The sequence below is a fragment of the Zalophus californianus genome, chromosome 2 (assembly GCF_009762305.2).
Source record: "Zalophus californianus isolate mZalCal1 chromosome 2, mZalCal1.pri.v2, whole genome shotgun sequence".
NCBI lineage: Eukaryota > Metazoa > Chordata > Mammalia > Carnivora > Otariidae > Zalophus > Zalophus californianus.
Window position 1 is genome coordinate 141,480,011 of NC_045596.1, and position 8,268 is coordinate 141,488,278.

An 8,268-nucleotide genomic window follows, 5' to 3' on the forward strand; every position below is an offset into this window, starting at 1 on the left:
GACAACAAATTAGGCAATCTGGAAGAAATTGATGCATTCCTAGAAATACACAAACTATCAAAACTGAAACAGGAAGAAATAGAAAATTTGAACTGATCCATAACCATCAAGCAAATTGAAGCAGTAATCAAAAATTTCCCAACAAACAAGAATCAAGCACCAGATTGTTTCCCAGGGGAACTCTACCAAACATTTAAAGAAGAATTAATACCTATTCTTCTGAAGCTGTTTCAAAAAAATAGAAATGGAAGGAAAACTTCCAAACTCGTTCTATGAGACCAGCATTACCTTGATCCCAAAATCAAAGACCCCACCAAAAAGGAGAATTACAAATCAATATTCCTGATGAACATAGATGCTAAAATTCTCACTAATATAGTAGCCAATAGGAGCCAAGAGTACATTAAAAGGATTATTCGCCACAACGAGGTAAGATTTATTCCTGGGATGAAAGGACAGTTCAACATTCGCAAATCAATCAACGTGATATATCACATTAATAAAAGGACAACAACCATGTGATCCTCTCAATAGATGCAGAAAAAGCATATGACAAAGTTACAGCATCCCTTCTTGATTAAAACTCTTCAGTGTAGGGATAATGGGATATACCTCAATATCATAAAAGCCATCTATGAAAAGCCCACAGCAAATATCATTCTCAGAGGGGAAAACTTTTTTTTTTTTTAAGTTATAAAAGAGAGCTTTTCCCCTAAGGTCAGGAACACGATAGGGATGCCCATTCTCACCACTGTTGTTCAACATAGTACTAGAAATCGTAGCCTCAGCAATCAGACAACAAAAAGAAATAAAATTCTTTCAAATTGGCAAAGAAGAAGTCAAACCCTTACCCTTCAAAAATGACATGATACTTTATGTGGAAAACCCAAAAGACTCCACCCCAAATTTCCTAGAACTCATACAGGAATTCAGCAATGTGGCAGGATATAAAAATCAATGCACAGAAATCAGTTGCATTTCTATACACTAACAATGAGACAGAAGAAGGAGAAATTAAGGAGTTAATCCCATTTACAATTGCACCCAAAGATAAACTCAAAATGGGTGAAAGACATAAATGTGATACAGGAATCCATCAAAATCCTAGAGAAGAACACAGGGAACAACCTCTTTGACCTCAGCCAGAGCAACTTCTTGCTAGACACATCTCCAGAGGCAAGGGAAACAAAAGCAAAAATGAATTATTGGCACTTCATCAAGATAAAAAGCTTCTGTATAGCAAAGGAAACAGTCAACAAAACTAAAAGGCAACCTACAGAATGGGAGAAGATATTTGCAAATGACATATCAGATAAAGGGCTAGTATCCAAGATCTATAAAGAACTTATCAGACTCAACCCCCAAAGAACAAATAATCCAGTCAAGAAATGGACAGAATACATGAACAGACATCTCTCCAAAGAAGATGTACAAATACCCAACAGACACATGAAAAATTGTACCACATCACTTTGTATCAGGGAAATACAAACCAAACCACAATAAGATACCACCTTACACCAGTCAGAATGGCTAAAATTAGTGGAGAAAGGGGAACCCTCTTACGCTGTTGGTGGGAAGGCAAGCTGGTACAGCCACTCTAGAAAACAATATGGAAGTTCTAAAGAATTTGAAAACAGAGCTACCCTATGACCCATAAATTGAACTACTAGGTATTTACTCCAAAGATATAAATGTAGTGATCCAAAGAGGTACCAGCACCCTAATGTTTATAGCAGCTATGTTCACAATAGCCAAACTGGAAAGAGCTGAGATGTCCATCAACAGATGAATGGATAAAGAAATACAGTATTACTGAGCCATCAGAAAGGATGAACACTTACCATTTCACTGATGTGGATGGGACTAGAGGGTATTATGCTGAGGGAAATAAGTCAAGCAGAGAAAGACAATTATATGGTTTCGCTCATATGTGGAATATAAGAAACAGTGCAGAGGATCACAGGGGAAGGGATGGAAAGCTGAATGAGAAGTCATCAGAAAGGGAGAAAAACCATGAGAGACTCTTAACTATAGGAAACAAACTGAGGGTTGCTGAGGGGATGGAGTTTTTGGGTGATGGACATTAAGGAGGGCAAGTGATGTGATGAGCACTGGGTGTTATACACATCTGGTGATTTATTGAACTCTACATCTGAAACTAATGATGTACTATGTGTTGGTAATTGAATTTAAATTAAAAAAAAAACCCAGCTATATCAAAAATTACATTAAATTTTTTCTGCATTCCAATTAAAAGCAGAGATTTTCATTTAATTAGAAAATAGGACATATCTATTTATATGACATCTGTAAAAAATATACTTTCTACATAAAGACACTAAAGGCAAAAAAAAAAAAAGCAAACAAGAAAATGTCTATTACTATCAGGCAAAATAGAATACAGCATAAGGAATATCACCGGGGATAAAAGAGGACATTTCATAATGATCAATATGTCAATTGGTTAAGAAGACATAGCAACCCTAAAAACAAGAAAACAAAACAAAAAACAAAAATAAGGCTCTGTAAGGTTTTGACTATTTCCTGTTCAGTACAAATGCCTCAAAGTTTTATTAGGATGTTATATATAACATTTTGCTATATTCCAAATTATTATGCCTTTTGGGCATATTGTTTTATCTCTTTATATCTTAACCTCCTTTCCTGGATCATATACTTACATATCTTACCATACTCTAGATGGTTCAAAAAACGTAAACCCAAAATTAGCCAAAGTGAAAAATAGCCAATTCTAATTGTAGTTGGTATTTTAATTCTTCTTTATCGGTAACAGGTGTAACATGTAGACAGAAAATTAAGAATGCAAAAATACTTTTAAATATTGACTGATTTGGTCTAACTGATAACTTTATAATTGGTAGATACAGGAAGCAGCTCATTGGCCATTTCTTTACTTCTATTTCAGGCTCCTGAAGTTTTCTGGGCAGTATTGAAATCTTTATCATATACATTTGGAATTCATGTTACCTAATCTCGGCTGATAGTTCATTGCTATTCAGCAATCTGTGTGTTCAGCTTTTATTCTATATCTCATTCTTCAAAGTAAGAGTTCTTAAGTCTCTTACAATTTGACTGTGGGTTATCACTTTATCATGTCTTACTGGCGAGCTGAAAGTACTGAGTTACCCCAAAAATATTTTATCAAATTCACTGATACCTTACCTTTTCAGCCTGTTTTTATGATAGGAAGAAATATTTTCCCAACTATTTGGGGCTTCCATATTTTGACTTATCAAGTATTTTTTTAACATATTCTACCTCTTATATTTTGATTCCTTTCATCAGGGTTTCAAATTTAGTGTGTCCTAACAAGTCTGAGCCATATGTACTGAGGTACTGAGATAGGAAATGGTTTAACCACTGAGAGTCTTTATTTAGCTAGTACTATAGGGGATGTAAAAAGTCCTCTAACATTTTTGCTACACTCCAAGTCAGTATGCCTGAAAGCATTATCTTCTATGTCTTGACCTACTGTTACAGTCCATACTTTTACTTCTCTCTAGATGAATATTTCTAATTTATTTTAAACTTGTTAAAATTCTATTCATTTCTTGGGGTGCCTGGGTGGCTCTGCCTTTGGCTCAGGTCATGATCCCAAGGTCCTAGGATCAAGCCCCGCATCAGCTCCCTGCTTAGCAGGGAGCCTGCTTCTCCTTCTTCCTCTGCCATTCCCCCTACTTGTGTTCTCTGGCTCTCTCTCTCTCTGTAAAATAGATCAATAAAATCTTTACAAAAAAATTCTACTCATTTTTTGAAGTTGGCACTAGAAAATATCTTCTGCTGAAAGCACTTTCTAATTCTTTCCCCAGAACTTGGTATTTCCCTCATTTCAGTTATGATTGTGTTTATATACCTTAATGGCACTCATTATGAGAACCAATATCTATATCATTATTTAATCTATCACTATATTGCCATCTCCTTGAACACAGATGAATTGCATATTACACAATTGTCATAATGTCTTGCACATAATAGGAACCCAAAATATGTCAATTTGAATTTATTTGCATTTAACCTCATTCCCTCCTTCTATATAGTTTTGACTGGGCCTGTGCAACCTCTATAATTTGGCCTCTTATCTACATATTCTTAAAATCAAGAATTACCTTAAGCCAATATGGGAAAAATTATATTTGTGACCACAAAATAAAAACTTCATGTATGGAATTTACAGAAAAAATAATAATATTTTCATTTATTGAATAATAGACCAGTTATGTTTTCTAAAAAAGAAATTATAATGACTGAAAATAATTAAAATATGCTTGCTGTATTATTGTATCCATCATTTAAATTAGGAGCAATACAGGGTCAACTTAGTAAAATGGTGTTAAGAGTCTAGTCTTGAGAACTTTACTACCTGGGCTCAAACCCCAAATTTATTATCCACTGTGTATTACCTTGGAAACATTACTTAACCTATCTGTGCTTAGGTTTATTTCTCTGTTAAATTTATATACAATAGCATATATGCCGATTCATGGAATTGTTGTAAGAATTAAATAAGATGATATTTTAATGTTGGCAAAGAGGTTAAATGTTGTAAAAATGTTAAAATAAGTATATACTACTTTCATTTTCCACATATGTATCCTTAATTAATTTTCTACTGCCATCCAAAAATTGAAGTATAAAGGACATTTTTTATACTGTTCTATATTTGCTATGATCATAAGATGGAAGTGACTCAGTTCCTTTTTGAAGTGCTTCCAAGGTAATTATCCAACCTAAAATAAAAACACTCTAGTCAATTGAACATTAATATTTTTCCTTTATTTTTGTGACATTTCAGATCTTGAGATTCTTAGAAAATTCTTCCAAAATTCTGTCAGATTTTACTTTATGTTTGTCATAATTAATAGGGCTCCTTACCTTTAATTTATTTTCTAGTCAATCACTTCTGCTTATTAGCATTAATCTTCTTAAACTGATGTCTTTATCATTTCATTCCTTTGGCCATCGATTGTTTTCAATAATGCCTAAGGCAAGTTCAACCATTATAGCCTTATCTTCCATTTATCTTTTGGTTTCTTCTAGCCTCTTCCGCTCAAACCAACCATATGATCCTGTGAAAATATTTTGGACAAATCCTGGATGCTTTAATTCTGTTTATCTCATCCCTTCCCTCAATTTCGTTATTCTCACATGCCTATCTCTAGATGTAGTTCCCAACACCAAATGATGGAAAGAATATGGATTTGAGGGTCAATATCTGGGTCTAGATAAGGACTCTGCAAATAGAGAGCTGTGTGAAAGATGACTGTTTACTTAAATTGTCTGGGCCTCAGTTAATTGCCTTGTGGTAGGATTATATTATATAGTGTAGGGTATCAAGCACCTAATACATGCCATTTAGTGATGTGCTCTTCTTTCTCAACCTATCCAAATCTCCAGATCCTAACTCAAAATTCATCTCAGAAAGAAATTTCTTTGAGTCATGGGAATGGATTTTCTTTCTCTCCTAAACTTATGTATTGCACTCATTTCATACTTAGAGACTTTTCTTTTTCTTTTGCTTTGGGAGGTCTTTTTTTATGTATATATTTTGTTTTATTGATTCCATTATATTGCAAACTATTCAACTACTCTTACCCCCAGAGTCATCTGAAAGAAGACCTTCAAGTATATATTATTTTTAATTTATTAAAGTTTTTAACATTACTTTATCTGAGTTATTTTATATTTGTTGCCTTTAGCTACAAGTTGTAAAAAATTGAAACATATTTCAGAAACACAATTTAAAATTTTTTTCTATGTGATTTTAAATAAAGGAAGCAAATGTAAAAATACAGTAGTTTATTTTGTTTATAAAAATTTCTACTGCAACAATAGGTAATTATGTTATCTGGTAACCATATATTTTATGAATAACAAAAAGTAGATCCAAAAATAGATCCAAAAATATGCTGTGGGAGGAGGTTTGACAGAACTCAGAAAAAAAATGTATTACAATACTGTCATTATTCAACTTAAAATTTCCACTGAAATTAAAAGTAATTGAGTTAGCCAATGCATACCCACATGTATTTCTGTATGCATATTTATTTAATATAATTATTTGCTTTCAAATACAAGTACTACTGAGAAAGAGAAAAGCAGCAGTGACATTTAGGAAGTAGCCTAGTATGCTCAGCTAGGTCTTATGTTCTAGGTTGAATATAAAAAAATAATTCACAGAATATCAACATTAAACAAGGCTGCTCTGTGACAATGATGAATCAAGACAAAAACAAGATCATTCTGAAATTATACCTGAATATAGGTAAAACACGAACATTGTCTAAAACACAAAAATGGCCAAACATACTTCTATCCTGGCTAATATAAGTGACTGTGGTTTCTTTACCAAACAAAGCTTTGGCCTAGACCTAGTCTTTTTCTAGGTAGATTTGTTAAACACTAATCATATAAATACCTGTACTTCCTTATAATGTTCAAATAAAGCAAGTCTCACTTTCCTAAATGCTACAAAAAATGAAATGACTAAACACAAACCCAAATCCTATAGTTCTTTTCTAATAGTCTCTTACTAAGATAACCCCAGTACCACTTGGAGCCAGGTTGTCAGGTCTCCAGTGAAATATTTACATTGGCCGTATACTGAAATGTCTCTCTAGCTATGTGCTTTCCCTCTTCCTCCCCCCTCTCCTGCTCCCTCCCCTGCCTCCTCTTACTGAATAAAAGCCAAGTTTTTTTTTATTTGTTCATTTCTTGAACTTGAAGTATTTCTCAATGGTGTCCATGGCTTTAGACTCTTTGCCATAGTCCTTGACTACCACACAATTGCAACCAACCACTTTCAGCATTTTCCCTCTGTCAGTTTTACAGAAGTCTATCTATTCCTCTAGTTTCTTGTTATCAACCTTGATGAAGTTGTTTCGGTGTTCAGCACAAAGGGCCTCCACCAATTTGGCATACATAGGCTCATTACAGATGGATGCAAGCACACAAAAATGGGCTTGACACTCGTCTAAGGCTTGGGTAGCTTTGTAAATTCCATGTGCTAGGCCATCATGGACAAGAGCAATCTTTACCTCCTCTGATAAAGTAGCATAAATGTCCATTACACCTCCAGGATCAATGTCTTCTTCAGCATTAGACAATCTTTATTCTGTTGCTAACTGTGACAGGTTTTCAATCTTTGTTAAATTCCATGTCCTTAGAAAGTGCCCCCAGATCAATGAATTATTTCTCACCCAGTCTGGTATTCAGCTGTCTTGATCAACCAATCCCAGGGGTATTTCTCTCCCAGCTTATTTTTGCAACTCCTTCAATATATAGTTTTTCCTCTTTCCCAAGCCCAGTAAATGTCCACTGGAATTATGATAGTATTTAATCCTAATTATAATGCACAGTAAGAGAGGACATACACCATCTTTTAATGGGGCATGTATTGCCTTGCAGAGCCAGTGCCCTCATGTATATCAGTTTAGAAGTCCTTATCCCATATTTCAGGGTCCTAGGCCCTAAAGATAGCATGACATATCTATATTGCTGTACATTCAAATGTCTGTAGCTCTGTGATATTATTGCCTTTTCAAATTGTTGCTCAATTGTGACTGCTCTTCTAATGAAGGAGATAAATGTCCCTTTGTAACTTACCAAAGAAGTGCTCTGACTCTTGCACTTCATCTTGAATTGTTTGTCAGGAGCCCTTAGTTTCCTCTTATCCCTCTAGAGGACTTTGATATAACTAAATAGTAACCAGTCAACTCCACTGTCTTTGTAGACACCCTACAAATTCCCCTCCTCTGGTATTTTACAAATTTCTGAACATCACACCTATACTTCCCCTGCATCTGCCATTTTCCCGTATCACCATAAGTAAAACCTTTTGCAAATGGCTGCCATCTTATGTGACTGATTGTCTTTGTTCCATGACACAGAATAATGTTTTTTTTTGCCTTTCCAGCAATGAGTGAGCCAGAAAAAATCCCCTTTTAATATGTTTTTAGACAACTCTTGGTAGCATTTACATTTGCTCAGGTCAGCCAAGAAGCAGACACTAAGTTTGGTAGTATGTACAAGATATTTTAGGGGAAGAAAGCAGGTGAGGACTTCAGAAAATGATGTATATTTTACAACTTGGAAGGTAGGACAAAAGGAAGGAAAGAGTAGGAAGTATCTTAAATTATAGCACATTTCCAGGGAAGATTCTACTTGGTTAATTTTGAGTCCTTGAGCCAAAGGTGTCAATAGGAGGAGTCCTTCCCAGAATGGGCAGTGACTCATGCAAACAAA

General features: G+C 34.6%; 1 pseudogene; it reads right to left on the reverse strand.

Annotated features, from left to right (window-relative positions):
- Nucleotides 1-6,731: 6,731 nt before the first annotated feature.
- On the reverse strand, nt 6,732-7,115 carry LOC113925443 (annotated as a pseudogene).
- Between the last annotated feature and the right edge of the window lie 1,153 nt (nt 7,116-8,268).